The sequence below is a fragment of the Coturnix japonica genome, chromosome 14 (genome assembly GCF_001577835.2).
Source record: "Coturnix japonica isolate 7356 chromosome 14, Coturnix japonica 2.1, whole genome shotgun sequence".
NCBI classification, from domain to species: domain Eukaryota; kingdom Metazoa; phylum Chordata; class Aves; order Galliformes; family Phasianidae; genus Coturnix; species Coturnix japonica.
In genome coordinates, this window is record NC_029529.1 from 1,709,559 (window position 1) to 1,727,675 (window position 18,117).

An 18,117-nucleotide genomic window follows, 5' to 3' on the forward strand; every position below is an offset into this window, starting at 1 on the left:
GGAAGGAAAAAAAAACAAGTTTCACGACTGGAAACACTGCTGACAATTTCTGTTAATATTTCTACAGATGACCCCATGCCAAAGTTCTTCTGCAGTCCTGCAAAGTGCATGCCATGGGTCAGCCGGTGGGACAGCTGCCCAGGACAATGAATGCTGCCTTCCTCCCCTCTCAGGGTGATTTGTTTCCACATCCCAAATGTTTCAGTATTTTTCTATTTGATTTCTGTGGGTTGAATCCCACGCCTTCTCATGCATGCAACTATCAGTGGGCAGTTTGGGCTCTTGAGCATTTCGGAGATGTTCCAGCCAATTGTCATTCTCCACGTGACTGAATTTTATAGTCACGACTTCATTTGTTGCAGTGGTTGTGCTCACGCACCCTCTTTTTCTGAGGTTTAGAGAGGCCTTTCACTTCCTGAAACCCAGTGATAAAATCTATTCCAAAGGCCAAAGCCATTCCTTACGTTCAAAACGCATATGTGAAAAAAAAAAAAAAAAAAAAAGATCGGCTAATTAGTTCTAAATTAAAATTCAAAAGGAATATCCATTATTTCTGGGTTATGTATACGCACCACTTACTTCCTTAACAGTTTCTGATGAAAGATCAGCCATTGTGCCCAAGTACTGCTGAGAACACCAGCAATGCTGTCACGAGACGATATCTTGATCGAACATGGTGACCTTTAAGTTGGAGCTGTAGAAGCAAACCAGATAAGAAATGTTTTCAAAATACACACGAAAAGCACTACAATGAAAGGAAAAATTATTATCCCCACATTCTTAATTGTTTTAAACAGTTGATACAATTAAAGTAGATACCGTATTAAAACAATGGGATTTCATGCCATGCTGGCTATGTTATTCATCTTTGAATGAACTTTCCAGTTTTCCATTTATGAGGCTATGCTGATTTCTTTATGCATGCTTCTCATTTTTCTTCACATATCGTATGGTCAGGACAAAAATGCTCACAGCAGGAATTGATTACTAGCCAGTCACTTCAAGCCACGTGCCCTTCCTTCTTTGTAATTATTGAATAACTTTCTGTCCTTGTTCTGTTTAAAAAAGGTTTCTACCAGCAGACAACAGCTGGGGTCATTCTTATTGCTCCTGAGTAATCTTGTTTGGTAGGAACTATCAGAATGCACAAAGCAGCCCCCTACTACCTCACTGCTTCTGTGCACAGAAGCTCTTTGGCAAGGGAAAAGGCAAAAGCAAAAACATCTACTAGCGCCAATTACATCTGCTTCCCTTTAGGTTTTGATCCTGCTTTTACAATTAGACTTGAGTGGACTAAGAGAGTTAGAACCAGGGTCAAATTTTGTCGTGTTTTTATATAATGCTTTACAAAATGAATTCCTAATCCTTGATTCTGACTGGGTGGCTCATCTGCCCTAAATATAATAAATATTAAAATTCAGGCTTTGCTGATGTCAAACAGAAATGAGAGACTGGGAGGATGAGCAGAGTTGAGTGACCTTTCCATGTAATCCCAGGTTGGATCTATAGATTAAATATATTCTCTTTGAACAAATCCATTACCATGAAAAACAAATTCAGCCTCAGTTCTTGACTGAAATGCTACTGCTTATCTCTTTCCTTTTTTTCCCTGAAGGTTTTTCTTCTGTTTTTCCTTCTTCTGAGCCCCGTGGTGTACCTTGAGCTCCAGCTTTGACAAGTGAAGCTCATCAATGTGATTCCAAGTGGGAGAAAGATATGTTGTTTATCTGAAAAAATATCTAAGAAAAGGCTAGAGGAATCCAAATTTCTGCATCCTGGCACAGCCAGAGCATTGCTGTGTTATTGTGCTGCAGTTCCATATGAACACCCACAGGCTCTGTTTGCAGTGCTTTCCTGGTAAGAGATTTGAAGTTTCTAGCCCCAGAATGTGAGTCATTCCCATAACCCTTTGAATGCAGGACAGCTGGCAGCCTTGAACTTAAAGTTTAATCTTACCTGAAAGGCCGAACTTCCCAGTTTGGGTTGCTGTCTTTATTTCCAAAGCACTTGTCTAGATCACTGATGTGACTTGATATTCACATTAGCTTGCATTGTACAAATGGAGAACGCAGCATAATCTGCTGCTGAATGTACTTGAGGCATTGCATAACCTGGCTGAAGTGAGGCCAGATGTTTACTGAAGATTTATATCCTTGATGCTTTGATTTGACGTAGGTGACAGAGTAATCCAGAAAAGTGCTTGCACTGCAATCTCTCTCCATTGCCAACCATCTATAGAAAAGAAAGCAAGCAAAAAATGTAAACTAAGGACCCCAGCTATGCTGCTGCTTCCCTCAGAACTGCAATAATGAGGCCAGGCTGGGCCATGAATGAAAGCTGTAAACCACCTTCCATGGAACAGTAGGCTATCAGGTCAAGTCCAATAAGTGCTAGGGCACAGCAATTTTTTACCACCCCAAATCCAAAGTGTTTCGACAGCAGAATCACAACTGGGATTCAGAAGAATAGAATAAAAATCCCCAAACATTCCCTCACTGACAAAGAAAGGTAAGAAAACAAACAATACAGAAGCACAGGATGCTCTGACTGCAAAAATACAGTTATTCTTGTCAGCTTCAGTCGTTTGCCCTCATCTTCACGATGGGTGTTTAGAATCAGTTCCCACTGACACCAATATCAGCACTGAGCCTTGTTCTCAGGATATCACATTGCAGTCACTGATTAATCCCTCTGTTCTATTAAATGCTTTCATTCTTTCAATAGAAAAAGTATGATAGGGTCTATCACAGAGGTATCCTGGGCTGACATTTTATCCTCCTTCTGTCATGAACTCACAGGCGAGAACAGCTGAGAATAGAGAAATGAGCCATAAAAAAAGTGAGCAAAAGATGGCACTCGGATCGCTGCATGTCAGAAATGCCATGCAGGACCAGAATATTGTCCTCACTCAGCAATGACATCGTTTTGTCACTGTCTTCAGTGCTGTTTTACTGGGCCCATCAGAGCTAACTGGACACAGCACCGCTCATCCAACTCCTGTCAGTCACATTCTAAAAATAACATTCAGCTGTCATCAAGTTATTGGAATTCATGACTATTTTATATGCTGCCCACCCTGCCTGTTTAACCCCCACATCAGCCTTGAGTCCTGGGTGACACCGGAGATTTCAGGTAAGACATACTGAACCCCAGGGACTGGATAACTCTGGATGGTAATTACTATACACATAGGAGCACTGGAAAGGAAGAATTAACAAGTATCTGCCACCATGGTTTGGTTTCATACTGTCTATTTTTGTCTCCGTACTGGTTTCCTGCATTGTCCTGCCTTTTACCAACCCCTGTGGTTGTGGTTTGCAAAACAATGTGTCTGACTTTTTAACTCCCATCCCTCTGGATTCCAGCTGGGATCAAACACTGGGTACGCCTGTTCTTGAGAAGTAACAGTGCAGGTATTTTTCACTAAGTATTTTGTGTATTATAGCTTAATACATCATCCTCTAGTGAGAGATAAGACACACAAACATAGCATAGAGCCACTGGTGTTGAGCATAAATCCAGCACTGGCTTGCAATGTGCTAATGAGCAGATGGGAGCCCACCAAGGGATAGCAGCCTCGGGGAGAAAAGGAGGATGCTGAGAGCAGCTGGAAGGCACAAGCTCCTTTATGAAGCTCATAGCTGCCATGGGGAGGAGGGCCTCGTAGAGAGCTATCTGGGAGCACTCTCGTGGGGTTTTGGTTGTGTGGAACTTGCATGAAGTCTAATAGACACCAGCATGCCCCCCTCTCCTCTACTGCAGCTTCCTGAGAATGGAGCCAACCCCCAGCAGCACCTGCTGGTTTGCTTCTCACCTGAAACCCACTGAGGTTTATCTCAAACCCCAGAGCTCTCAGACATCTGCAGAGGAGCCACTTTCTACGCTCAGCCAATGGCAGATAGCCTAGACGATCTTGCCAGAAGCAAAACTCTTGCTAATTCTCCCATCTCACTCCATAAGACATTATAACAAAGTACCAGTGCAGCAGCTCACAAAAGAATGACAACACAGAGAAATTTCTAAGGTGCTGGGAAAAAAGACTCTGGGTTCACTGCAACAGCTTCTCAGTTCCTGAAGGAGACACAGCATGCAATTCTATCTCTGCAAACATACACTCCTTTCCCCTGTGCCCTTGGTGAGCTATCTGAATAAGGCAGCAGCAGGTTTGTCTGAAAGGCACAGAGGCTTTGTATCCAAAATTTCCTTCCACATACATTTGTAACACAGTCTTTGAACACACTCTGTCACCATTTATAATTTTTTTGTCTTTCTTCTTTATCGTCTCTGCAACAGCTGCTGCTGCTACTGCCAGATGCCACCAAAATGTCTACAGAGCATCAAAACCAGGCCAGCCCTAACACTGGGCTAAGTTCTCTGAAGTCAGAAAAGAGGCACTAAAGAGTCTTTCTCCTTACTAGTGGCCAAAAACATGTCTGTTACTTTGACACAGAATCTAGCCTACCAGATAGTCATCCCCATATTGGACTCTTCTCACCCACCTGCCTAGGTTAAAGCAGGCTGCTGCAGTTTCCTGTAACATCCAAAAGGATGCACACCTACATGATATCCCTTGTTAATGAGATCAGTGGATTTGTATCATTTGGTATGAACTCGAAACACAACCACTTCAATAACTACACAACCTAACCGCTACTCTACCCCAGTAGAAATGGGTCTGGTTACACAGCAATGTGTCAAAGCTAAGTGATTTTCCAGCGGCTGATTTGCAGTGATGTCTTATTTGCACTCCGATGTGTCTGGGAACATCCACAGGGTTGTGGTGGAGCTGCCCCTTTTGACCACAGAATCATAGAATTGCTCAGGTTGGAGAAGAACTTAAAGATCATCAAGTCCAACCTCAACCTGACCATACTACCCGAACTCTAATAACCCCCTCACTAAGCCCCATTATGGAGCCTGAAGGATGGCAGAGGATTGCTTTCCCAAGTACTGACTGTTTACTGAGAAAGCAAAAGCTGAGAGTGTCTGCTGAGCCAGCTGGGATAGGTAACAGCAAGCAGCCAAAGCAAGAGCTTGAATGGAACTTGGCCAAAGTAATGCAAGCCAGCAGGGTCAATGGAACCCAACACAAGCTGTCCCCAGGGGCTGCCCTACTGCACACATATCTGGATCTCAAATAAGGCAAGGCTCTGGAGGATCATGGATCAGACCAGCTGAGTAATACTGGGAACTTCAGCACTGAGTCAAAGCCAAAGCTTTTTTAACTTTATCACATCCAAAACTGATTAAAGCAAAATAGTGCAAAATGACAGAGAAACAAACTGATCCAAATCAATATTTGGAAGAAACTGTCAACAAAGAACTTAATATATATGCCAAGCTTCCCCTTAGGAACAGACTAATTTTGCACAGACGTTCCTGAGTGGGAGATGCATCCATAAAAACACGTTGTCTCCGGATCTCACAGCATCGTGGGATCTCCTTACTGAATTAGCTTCCAGGCACAACTCAATCCTCTCTTCTTCCCCTGTGGCCAGTTCTGAGCAGCTTTCCCTGCTTTGTCTCCGTAGGGGTTAATTCCTCTCTGTTACGCAGACACTGGGATTACCCTGAGACTTTCCACAGTAGAAAGGGGAAATAAAAAGTAGTTCCTTGCATGATTTGTGGAAAACACAAAATACAATAGCAATAAAAACAGTAAAGAGCTCATTGCAACTGAAATGTCTCATTACTACTGCAAATGCCAATCATATACATGGTCAGGGTCTGGATGGTACAGGCAGTCCTTTCAACACTGTCCTTCCTTGCTCTGGGGATACAAGTCAGATATAAAAGCATGTAATCCTTCCTATTCCTGGGCTGCTGTCCTTTCATTGGCTCCCGAAACAGTGTGGTGCAGACCGTAGTGCCTGGAATAGGTAGCATACAGGGCCAGATACTCTGGAGCCAGCACAGCAGAGCAGTGCTTCCCCTTCAAATTTACATTACAGCAAGAAAATGGAGGACTCCTTCTATTGGCAAGAAATGGTGTGAGCACACAATGGGAAGATGCACTTGGAAATAAGTGGGAGAAAAAGTTCTCATCAACATACTGCTAATGGATTCAGGGCATTCGCAGATGAATGGCATAAACCAGGCTAATAATGCAGCGTCAGAAGTTTTAGACATCGAGAGCTGCCATGGGAAGACAAGGCATGTTGCTGGCTGCCAGCTGCCTCCTGCAAGGAAAGTTTGGCCACCAGTGCTGGGTTCTCCACTGGGCATTGCCCAGGCACAGTGTGCCCAAGCCCTGCTCAAGAAAATGTCCCTATTAAACATCTGTACATATACATCGCATGAGAGCTATAGCTGAGCTCCTCATATCAATGCATTTCTTTGTGCACATGAGAAGATGATTATATTCATTTTATAGATCTGGGATTATACTTCTGAGACCAGAAATGGTCCCAGAAGTTTGGCACCTTTCTCCTGGCAGCAACCAAGCTAAGGCTTAAGCTTTACTGCTGACACAGACACATCACTCTTAGCCTGCACGGAGCTTCTCCTGGATCACTCAAGACACATTATGTGCCTAAGGGATCAGACTTTACAGGACCTGGATTTTAAGGGACCTCTGCAGCACTGCACACACACATCCCTGCACTGTCTCTGCAGTGGTATGGCAGCCTGCAGCAGAGCAGGAGATGAAACTTCTGTCCCCTTCGGGACTGGCTGTTCCATAATTGCCAAGCAGTCCCCCTGCGTACAAAGTTCTTTTCTCATTTGTAATCTAGGCTACAGGGATTGTGCAACTCCATCAAGATCTGCAAGGTAATAATGAGCAATGCTCTTCAAAAATGTACTTAAGGCTGAAAGTGTTTAAAGATGCTCCAGCCTGCAATTACCTATTACTCACTGGTGCTCTAAACGGTTCATTTTTCACATCATTCCAGGAAGTTGTAACTTCTTAAAGCAACGTTTCTGGTAATTATGGGAGAGCAGTGACAGCAGGCACAGAGCATTATCTAAGGCTGCAGCAGAGGCAGAAATGCCACCTTCTGCAGCTGAGACAGTGAGTGTAGGAGCACAGCAAAGCCACGCAGCCTCCAGTCTGACTGCTGGCCTGGCCGTGCTGGGGCCATTGGCCACCCAGTGGGACATTGGGTCTGAGCCTGGCAGTGGGATGGCTGCAGGCAGGGCTGGGAGTGTGGCAATCTCTGCAGGATGCATCCAGCTCTGCCTGCTGCAGTTGGCCAGAGAAGAAAGGAAGGCTTTAGGGGATGTCTTTTTAGGCTCTCTAGTTTTAATTTTGAAACATCATCAAAATTGCTAAGGCAGCTGAACATGAAACCTCAACAATCTGCCTGCATGTCTGAGGCATTGCTGAGAACTGCGTTACTTACTGCATTCACTCTTTGGTCTGATAAATATATTGCAGTGCTTAGAGGAAAAAAAAGAAATCACAAACAAATAAAAAAGAGCTGTAGGCCCTTGGGACATCCCCTCTGAACCAGACAATGCAATTGCTGGACCAAGCACTGCAGCTGTCCTGCTGCTTCCTCATGTATCCCAGGGCAGGGAATGATCCCTAACAATGGTTGCATCAGGCTCATCGGTCAGCATCACATGAAAACCAAAACTTCTGTGGCTGTGAGCTGCCTTGCTCTGGAAACACACCCTGGGATACACAGAAAGCAGGAGTTTTGCATCTGCTGCGGCGAAGTGACTGATGGCACACTCACATCCAGAAGAAGTGCCTGGTTCCTAACACCAACTTGGCTCAGCGTGCAGATTTGGAGCTGCTGGTATCACATCTGCTGGCTGAAAAGTCAAAGGCAGCAGCATGTGAATTGATCTTCATTTTCCCCTTTGTAGTTTAGAAACAATATCCAGGTTGTATTTTTCCTCTCCAACATGTTTTGCGATGCTTCATTTCCCTGTGCTCACCCCTCTGGCTGAAGTGATGGGGTCACATCAGCCCACACTCTCCCAGCCTTGGCTGGGCTTTCCCAACCTCGCCATGCATGCACACCAGGCACCAGTGCTGCTCCACGTGCCGCAGATGCATCCTGGGTACAAGCTGTTTCAGCACATTGGAGACCAGCAGGAATTCACGGCCCAATTCGTAACTCACAGGAACATCAAAGGGCAAGTCCTAGTCTCCTGAGGTTTTCCTAATCTTTCTATCTGGGGTCTCAACACAGCTGACTTTCCAATGAGCAAAATAAGTGCAACCCAGGCAGTCCAACTTCTTCAGCACCCAACTGGGCTGGAGCAGAACAACTGTGCAACATCTTCTAAGGACTGATATTCTGGGGAGGAGAAACATCACCTCTAGGAATTCAGCTTTATGGGATACTCTAATCCAGAAGAGATAAAAGCACTTACTAATTACTGCTGGGTTTTGTTTCTTTGAAGAATTGGGTTAAATCTCCTTTGAAAGCAGAAGGCTGTTTGTGCTCGTTAGATGTATAATTTAATTTATTTAGGAATTCTTTCTCTTTCAGGGTTTTGTTCTACTGATATCTGTGCACTGACTCCTTTCCTTTCCTCTATTTTCTCCCCAAAGATAGGAACTTTTGCTTTACTCTACATTTCATTATTTAGCAGTGAACATCCTTGAGTTGATGCATCTTTTTTTTCTAGGGGTGGAGAGGGGGAGTATTTATTTCTTTTTTCCTCTCAAAAATTCACTTCCTTATTATGAAAATAAAGTGTTCCTTTCTTTTTTCCCTTTTTCTTCCCTATATAATAATCCTGATGTATTAATTCAGAGCTGCATGTCTGCTGACTGAAACACGTCTTCATGCTACACTGAAGAGAAAACTATCAACATCTACTTTGGGGAGAAGAAATCATTGGAATCACTGTACTGTAATTTATCTGCTAACTACTGCTATGCAACATTGCAGAAGCAAAGAAAATTGGCCTGAAGGGGAACTTGGGAGGTTGTTCAATTCATATTACTTCCCCAGGTCAGGATCATCCACAGCCTACATCCTTCCTAACAGATGTTTTTCTAACCTGCTCTTAACAATCCCAGTGATGCTACGTGCACAGCCCTCCACTGCAGCTTCTATGAATATTATGCTGTTCTCACTATTAGAAAGTATTTTCTTATGCTTAAACTGAATTTCCTGAGAGGCAATTTGAGCCTATGACTTCTCATCCTACCCACATATATTTGAACTTGCAAGTCCCTCCGGCTGGAAATGATCCACATAAACTCCCAGGAGCTCTCAGCACTTGTGCTGCTCTGCAAATATAGCCCACATTTGGGAGATCCCACACACTTAGAACTACTCCCAACATTCAGAGATCAGCTGCTTGCCCTGCCCATGCCTGACAACTACTGAGGCTTTGCTGTGTCAGTGAAAAAAATGCTTCATCCATCACACACAGAGTCACACTGCACTCAATTGCTCAGCTCCCTTCTCTCTCACCCCACTGCTTGGCAGGACAACGTTCTCCATCTCCAATCAGGTTCTGCACTGAGATGTGTGAATATTGACTTCTCCTGTGTCAAGAACACAGCTTTGGATGGGGTATTATAAATTAATTCTTTCTTCTGCAGTATACAACCTGGAGTTTGCTATACAAATAAAGAAAAGTACTGATTGTCTGTCTTGTTTCTTATCTGTAGGATGGGAAAACATACATTGCTATGGAGAATTCCAGCAGCTGTTGGGGCCCCTTAGCTCCATCTCTCTGGTCCTCTGGAACAGCAGCAGTGGCTTTCCAGACATCTGCTAAGCAGGGCAGAAACCAGCTGGGGCACAGCTACTCTGCAGCTCCCAGCAGTTGCAGCAATTTTCTCGCCCCTAGCCCTGGCTCTATCTGGTTATTAATTTCAGTTTTCAGCATTGCTATTACTACTACTATTCTAAACAACAATGGGACAAATTCCTCCTCAGAAATAGATTTTTTTTTTTTTAAAAAGCAAATGTTACTACATCCTGTGACAGCCAGAAGAGAAATGTCCTCATTGTATGAGTGGAGAGAATTCCTTGATGCTAGATGGTGGGCTACTAGGAATGGCATAAAGAATAAATACAGATTAAATTGGGAGTCTGGATCAGACAATGCAGGGAGACACTGGCTTGGGCATCTGGACGTGTTGGCTTCTCTATTCCTGGAGCAGCAGTTGCCTCAAAGGCACAAGCTCTGAGAACATGGGGGTCCCACAGTGCGACAGCCCAAACCGGCAGGAAAGCAGGGAGGATCTATCAGACCACAAATGGGCGAGGAATTGAAAACATTTTTTGACTGATGCCAAGTGATTGTACAGCTGGTCTCAGGAAAATTAAATGCTGAGCAACAAAACATGATCATTTGGGGCCAATCAAAGAGGTCTTGCTCAGCCCCAAGATGAAACAGTTTTGGTTTGTTTGATTCTCTTAAATAAATAAAAAAGAAGAAAAAAAATAGCATGGACAGATTTAAAAATGGGGAATTTCAGAGGAAAAAAGAAGAGAGTGATGAAAATACTTGGCTTTCTTTTCCAAGTGTTGATCATTTTGCAAGCTTACCTCAAGACATTTCCAAAAGGCTGCTCAGTTTGTCTCAGTGTGCTCCATATGCCTGGGGCCATGGCGCTTCATCCCAGCCAAGGGAGCAAGGGAGCCTCTGCCATGGGGGGTCCTGGTGATGGGTAAGAGAAAACATGATAAGGAGTGGTGCAGCCACATCAGCATGCCCTCATTTATGACTCCACCAACTCATGTCTAGCAGCCCTGCAATCCTTCAATTATTTGGGTAAGGTCTCATTCCCAAGACTGAGGCCTTGCTGTGCTCAGCAGCAGAAAAGTAACAAAAGAAGTCCCAGCCCTAAGGAGCTCACAATTTTCTTCCATTGCCTGTTGAAAGGAGCCAAAGAGCTTTGGCCTGGAAAGCCCAAGATATCTCCAAGAAGATGTCCAACTTCTGCCTTTCTGCAAGAGATGACTGCAGTGGATGCTGTCAGGCTGGGGAGGGACAGACCTGTTCTGATGGAAGGACCACTTGTTGCCTCTCTACCAAGAGAGAGGTGAATACAGGCTCTTTAAAATGATGCCCTCTAAGTCATGTTCCATCGATGCACCCTGTAAGCACAACCTCACTTAGCAGTTTGAGGAGCTGTACACCACAGCACAAAGAATTCAGAACTTTCCAACCAAGAGAAAGCATGCAGTGAATAAATACATGGTAACATCCACAGAAATCATTTACAAATGGTCACTGACTTATATCTCACCTCACAGCTGTCTCTAACTGAGGGGTGAAAGATGAAGGCCCTGTTTCTGGAAGGCGCCAGCCCAGTCCTGCCCTGCCAGCACCTCCCCCATGCAGCTGAGCCATGGGCAGAACACATTCCATTGTTAAAGGATAATTGAGAAACTTGCTCCCTTCTGCAAACACCTCAGACCATGGGGCAGCAATGGGGGCCACCCTGGTACTATTAACTCCCCCACAGAGGCAGAGACATGCCTTGCTGTGGCCTCCTCCACCCACTCACTGCATCACCCCCGAGGGAGCTGACTTCCCAGCTTTTTTGAAACCAAAGTGTTTAGCAATCTCTTGTAAATACTGAAATAAATCTAATTATTCACATAATTGGGGAAAAGAAAGCTCCCGCTGCTTCCCAAAAAGCAGGCAAAAACAAGCCATTGCGACAATGCAAGAGAGAAATACGTTTACAATCCCAACCCCATACGGAGTTTGTTAGAAAGCTCCTCAGCCCTCTTCAGCCTGTTGCCAGCCCCACACCTATATTCAGAAAGGCACAATGCAGCAGAAAACCAACGAGCCAAACCAGTAAACTCTCCAAACCCAAACGCTGCTTAGGCAGAGCAAGCTGTCCATCAGCTGCTTGGGACAGCAGTGCAGGTGGGATGGGGTCTGGGCAGACGGGCAGCTCTCCCCTCACACCATCCCATAGCTCTCAGAGCTGACAGCAGGAGCAGCTCAGCGAGCAGCAATGCTTGGTGGCATCCCAGCAGCTCAGTAATGAATGGGGAGTTGAAGTTCCTTTGGCTGACAACCCCAAAAGTGCAGGCTTGCAGGTCCCTCATATACCCAGTAGAGGACACAGAGCAGAGCCCAAAGACATTGCTTTAAACTACCTTATGTGTTATCAGATCCTCACTAACTTGCACAGGGAAGATGGATGTCTCTGGACCTCTGGCTCCTGGTCATTCCTCCCTCTTTATGCCTCCTGCCTCAGTTCTGCTGTCTGTATCTCTCTTTCCATGTCCTGGGGCTCCCTGTCCCCCTGCCCCCTCATGCAGGGGGGCAGAGCTTGTGCTTTCCCAAGGGAGCACATCCCCAACCCCTGCCAGCCTGCTGCAGGGATTGAAGAACACTAAAACAGTATTTGTTTCCTTTTCTCCCTTCTTAATGGCTTTTGCTCTCCTACTTCCCCATCTGAACGTTTGTGCCCACAGGTGCCCTCATGGATCCAGGGCTGCTCCCTGGGTCAGGATAGAGGGAAAAGAAAGGCCCAGATGTGCCCTCTACCAGGATCAGGAGGCAGAAGGGGACTCCCCGGGCAACTCACGGGGCTGTGCACCAACAGATAAGCCATGCTGGGAGGCAGTAAGAACACAAACTCCGTTTCCCAGATAGGGTGAGTCAGCTGGGTCACAGCTCAGTGGAGCCATGGAACTCAGACAGTGCAGTCATCCCTGCAGCAACTGCATTAACTCCTTGTGGCTTGTTTTCAAGCCCAGAAATAATCAATAGAAGCTATGGAACATAGTAAGTTATTATTTGCTTTTTTTTTTTTTTTTTTTTTTCTTTCCTAAAATTATGTGCAACTTTGTTATATTACTGCCAACACAAGCTGCCAGACAGACAGCCCTGACTGAAGGAAGAACTGCCCCATATACTCACCTTCCAGCAGATCAGAAGGTGCCACGTGAGCAGCTGAAAGCACAGCTGAAAGGTGAGCGCTTGGGGCAGTTGTTCTTTGAATCAGGGCTTAATTCCTTTGCTGGCCACCTGCCTCAGCTGGAATTGCTGGTGCAGGCTCATGTCGGCTCTGTGCCACTGCATTCAGGGCTGCACGCGTGTTCATCGTGGCTCAGGGCAGTTATGTCAAGCCTCAGCCCGCAGCAGCTGCAGGGGAGGCAAAAGCCTTTTCCTATGGCGCAAGGCAGAGATGTCAGTGTTGCAATCCCAATGTAAATCAATGCTGGGAACATGAAATCAAGACTTTCCTCCAGCGCTGAGTAATCTCTTTGCATAATTCCCCTCTGGATGTTTTGGATACAGCAACATATTGTTTCTCCTGTAGTGGCAGATTTTGAGAGGGTTTTGCTACCAACTCATGTCTAGTTGGGCTTCCAGTCTGCTTCATGGGAAATGAAACAATTGCTCATATTGGGAGACTTGAAAAAATACACAAACGCTTTTAGAGGAATGAGTCTCCCTTACTTTGAAACATATGTTTCCTCCTTTGTGGCTGTTGTGTCTTCGTTGGGTGCTTTTTTTAACCCACACTTCTTAGCAAACATTGTCACCAACAACATGATGCAAGCAAAGAGAGAAAGCCAAGTTTTAAAACGTCATAATGGTTGATTCATCATGGTAAACACCTGATTTATGTATTTGCTGTCCCTTGAATGAGGGCATTACCACATTGCCCAAGACTGAAATGCCCAATAAAAACAGCTATAATCTTGAGTACCAAATGCTGTCAATGATCTGCTTACCATAAACTACTGAACTGGTCACAGAAAGGTTTGCTATGATGACTCATTTCCAGGAAAGTTATTAGCTTCTCAGCTGAATTTTAGGCAGCAGGGGGGAGAAAAGGTGCTAAGTAAGTCAAATAAATACTACAAATTATTCACCATCTTCTGACATCTGCAGAGATGACCGTTAGCATCTCCCTCATTCCCTAGGGGAGAAAGCAGAGAGGAGAAAGTAGAATAAGACTTCTCTGTTCCCCTCTAGCAACAGTTATTAGCACTTCCCCGGAGCACCCTCCTGCCACCAGGATGTCAGAAGAGGTCAATCATGCTCAGGACTTCCCAGCTAAACGCAGATCTGGTTCAGGAAATAGCACATGAGCAGAGCAGCCCATTCATGTGGGAACAAACAGGGATTTCTGAGTCTATTCTGCACCAAATGCTGCTCCAGTCCCACCGCCTGCAGTTTGGACTTTCACCAGTGGTGACAAAGCCCTGACAGTGATGGGGCTGTCAGCAATAAACTCCCACCTGCACCCACTTGCTTAGGCTGGAGCAGCTCACTGGGCTCTAGTCAATACACAAGCAACTGTACAATCAGTGTTTTCAGCCTTCTGCAGATTCAGTCTCTCCTGAGAGATGTTACTTTCCAGGATATCCCTCTAAGGAATCCTTCCTTTAAAATTGTTAGAGATTACAACTGACAAGGTTTAATGGGCCAGCATAGGGTCTGTTTTGTCTAAATCCATTGAAAGCATTGGAAAATAAGACTTAACATTGTGGTCCAGCCCAGGCTGATCTTTGGTACAGAAACACTGTCTCCCAAAATTCATTTGTGCGCAGCCCAACACAGTGTGTAACCTTTCCCAGCTGATTTCCCACCCCCTCTGCTCCAGATCACACAGTTGACCATGGGCTCAGTGAATCACAGAGATAGATGTTCTCTGTGCATGGCTCCTTTCTGAAGAACACTGCCTCATCCTCATTAAAAACAGCCCTGCCACCATTTGTTTTCTTTCTGCTACCCATATGCTCCTGAGCACCTTTATTAGAAGCCTCGAGCTTGGAGTTAAGAGCTAATTAAACTGACAGTGCTGCCTCACTGCAACTCATTGCAAAACAATTCAGATTTCATTTGGTCTGATTTCTTGGAAGTGAAACCAAGCAGTGCTGGGGAGAGGAAGATACCTGCAAAGCACGGCGGAATTGCATGCCCTCACCAATGCTGTGCATGTTGGTGCAAGGTGAGATGCAGAGCAGGCTGGAGGGGAAGTGTGGGCATCAGCTCTGTGCTCTGCAAAGGGGCAGTGAGGCTGGAGACAAAGGCTGGAGAATCTGCTTGAGGCAGGAGCAGCCTGAATAACACTGACCAGGGAACCCGGTTCTTAATTTGAATTAGGAAAAGAAGTGGCTTTGGATTTTTTCTTTCTTCTTAACAAAACATTTAAAATCACAGCACTCAACAGCCTTATTTTTTTTTATTACTCATTAAAATTATTTTGCATGTAAAATGACATAGCACAAGATCTCTGAGAGGTACATGCAGGCCAGCGTCTCAGCGGTCACCTGCTCTCTGCTCAGGTGGGCACGGCACTGCCTTTGGAAAACCACAGGTTGGCACAGTGAGCTCAGGTCACCATGTGTTGCTCACAGCACCCGCAGCTCCATGCAGATTGCTTGTGAAGCCAACAGGAATTCGAGTCAGTGTTGACACTTGTTGGTGAGTGACATGAAAGCTGTGCCCTCACAACGAGCTCAGGCCAAGCTGGGGCAGCTCTTTGCCAACCTGAGCAATTCTACAACTCGGTGACTCTTGCTCAAGTTAGGATGCAACTTCAACATCTTAGCTCCCTTTTTTGTTTGCATTAGAAGATGCCTGACTTAAATTTCTTAAAACCCTCCAACAAAACAGTGTCTCCATTTCATTATTTCTGCCTCAGACAGCTGAAACAGAGCGGGAGCCCTTCACACTGAGTGATCCAGCAGAGGACAGCTCTGCTGCTCAGTGCGCTGCATTGCATTGAATGCAGCCAAATATTCATCAGAACCTCCCAGCAACTTCAGGTAAGTGCTGGCACCAGCACTGTAAGGCCTGGCTGTTTGCACCCTCAAAGCCCAGCTCTGACGCAGCCATTGCAAACAACCCACTCTACTTTTTGGGAAACAAACCAGCAATCACACTCTAACTCCACTGAGCAAATCACCTCTCATTCTCACATGCTTGGCTGCAAACAATGCAGACCTTTGCACACAGGGCTGCGTGGGCACCTGACGTGACCAGCAGTGACGTGCTCACTGCTCACAGCTTTCGAACCTTTGTGTTTAATGACCTCCACCACCAGTGCTGAGATGGGCAGCACGGGTGGAATGGGTGTTGAGGAGGCTTTACATCAACACACCACATCCCTTAACACTGCAGAAATCACACTGGTTACTAATTTAACTCCACCGGCTGGAAACCCGAACCATTTGCACGTTGCTTCCAGCTTCTGCTTTGTTAAGGTCACATTTTTTTTCCCAAGCATTGATTCATAGGAACTTTCCACTGTGCTGTCTGCCACCAAACCTGAGTTATCTACATTTTTCCACAGTCAGAGATGAGGAATGGGAAAAAACTCTGCCTTACCCCATCGATATAGGATAGTATAAATAGATAATGTTCTATTTTTATCTCATACCAGAGATCCAAGCCTAACAGCCTGTAAAGCTTCAGGTACCTTTTGCAACTGCAGTCACTAATGTATTAGTGAACGAGCAACTGGAACCTAAGAAAACAGACGCAGAAATAACTAGGAAGGAAGCAGCACAGAAGAATGGTACTTTCTTGTTCTCACTCTGCATGTGACTAGCTTGTCCTACATCATAAATGCTATATCAGTGTCTCACTGCAAAAGGATTTTCAACCACGGTGCTCTGTAGATTATATGAATTTCTTTTTACAATCATTACCTGTACAGTCATTTAAGTAACAAATCACTGCAATGATGCATTGCTCAAAAACACTTAGCCTTCAGGTGATAAATGTGGGATTTGAGATGCAAACCAGGGTTTTCTGCCTGGCCTCTGCCTCGAAGCCTCAGACCTCCAACACTGCACTGGGGATTTCTGCCCTTTGAAAGTCTGTTCTGAAGAGCAGTAGCTGGGTAACGTGAAGATGTCAGACAGACTGCAAGTTAGTCACTACAAATACATCTTCCCCATAAGTCTAACATACTTTCCTGATCAGATAAATCTCTTTCTCTCTGATGGATTTGCAGAGATGCTCATCAATAGTATTTACATGTATGTAATTTTAAGCACAGAAGATCAGCAAGTCAACTGGGAGTCCTGACACTGAGCAGGCAGCATGGCTTTGTATTCCAATGCCCAGCAATGGCACGCAGCAGTTTTTCTATTTAACCCAAGGGAGCTCTGTAAACTTCAGGGAGAAGAGATAGAAAGGGTGAGGAAAAAAATATCTCTTTGTCACCACGGGGGCAAAATAGCTGCTAGACAAATTCATCCATCTCACAAGATTACTGTCATCATCTTCTCTACGGCTTTTTTTTTTTTTCCCCTCTTGCACTACGTGCGTATAGAGGAGAGGAGCAGAGCGATGGAAGACAAAATGAGAACAAGCTGAATGACAAATTCAGTAGTTATTATATAACCAGCAACCTCTTTGGAACTGTTTAGGACTTGTATACATAAGACAGGACATTTCAGCATGGGACGGGACTTACTCAGCTCACTTGGCTTTGCAAAGGCGTTACGGGGTAACTGGCATTACAATTCAAGCATGAAAAAAAGACTGAAATGATATCAGTAGGAGTGAAAGGAAAGAACCCCAGATAATACTATCAAAAATTTAGAGCAGTTGGAGAAGATTTTAAAAGTGGGAGCTGATGAAAATGAAAGAACTAAGCTTTGAATTTAGTAAACGATGCTTACTTGATTACACCCATATGCAGTCACTGATGAGATCTTGAGCAGAACTGATGAAAAATTGGATTGTTTACATGTATTAAACCAAGCAAATGGGAATCTGAACTGAATGTGCCAAAAAACCTTGAGAATAAAAATGCTAGCAATAATTGCTACATTTTATGTGTCAACAGCATGCCAGCAAGGCTCCTGCATCAAATTCTGACCAATGGAAAAAAGGTTGGGTATGTGAAACTGTAATATCACTTATCTACCAAGCAGGACACCTGATGACTGACAACTTTAATTTGAGCGTGAAATTGGCTGACTAGCTGTTGAAACATCCATCCCATTTGACAGGGACAGGAGTCTCCAGATATTACCACTAGGAACTTCCAAAGTCAACCACCTGCTGTACTCATCTTCATTTCAAGCAGCAAAGAGAGAGCCTTAATCCAAATCACAGCTCTCCCTCAATGAGCAGGGCAGTGGCCTTACGGTGTGGGTGTCACACATCACTCCCCTCTCTATAGAAAGGTCCACGTGCTCAGGAGAGACTGAAGCACTGGGGAGCTGAGTACCCAGAGGACAGCGTGAGGTCTGT

General features: G+C 44.9%; 1 long non-coding RNA gene across 1 annotated transcript in view; it reads right to left on the reverse strand.

Moving 5' to 3' along the window:
• Nucleotides 1-10,780, reverse strand: part of LOC107320795 — a 53,021-nt gene extending 42,241 nt beyond the window's left edge. The window contains exons 1-3 of the long non-coding RNA XR_001558372.2: nt 10,470-10,780; nt 1,957-2,232; nt 580-694 (exon numbers count right to left, since the gene is read on the reverse strand). This is a non-coding gene — a long non-coding RNA (uncharacterized LOC107320795). The remainder of the gene's footprint in view (nt 1-579; nt 695-1,956; nt 2,233-10,469) is intronic.
• Nucleotides 10,781-18,117: the final 7,337 nt, after the last annotated feature.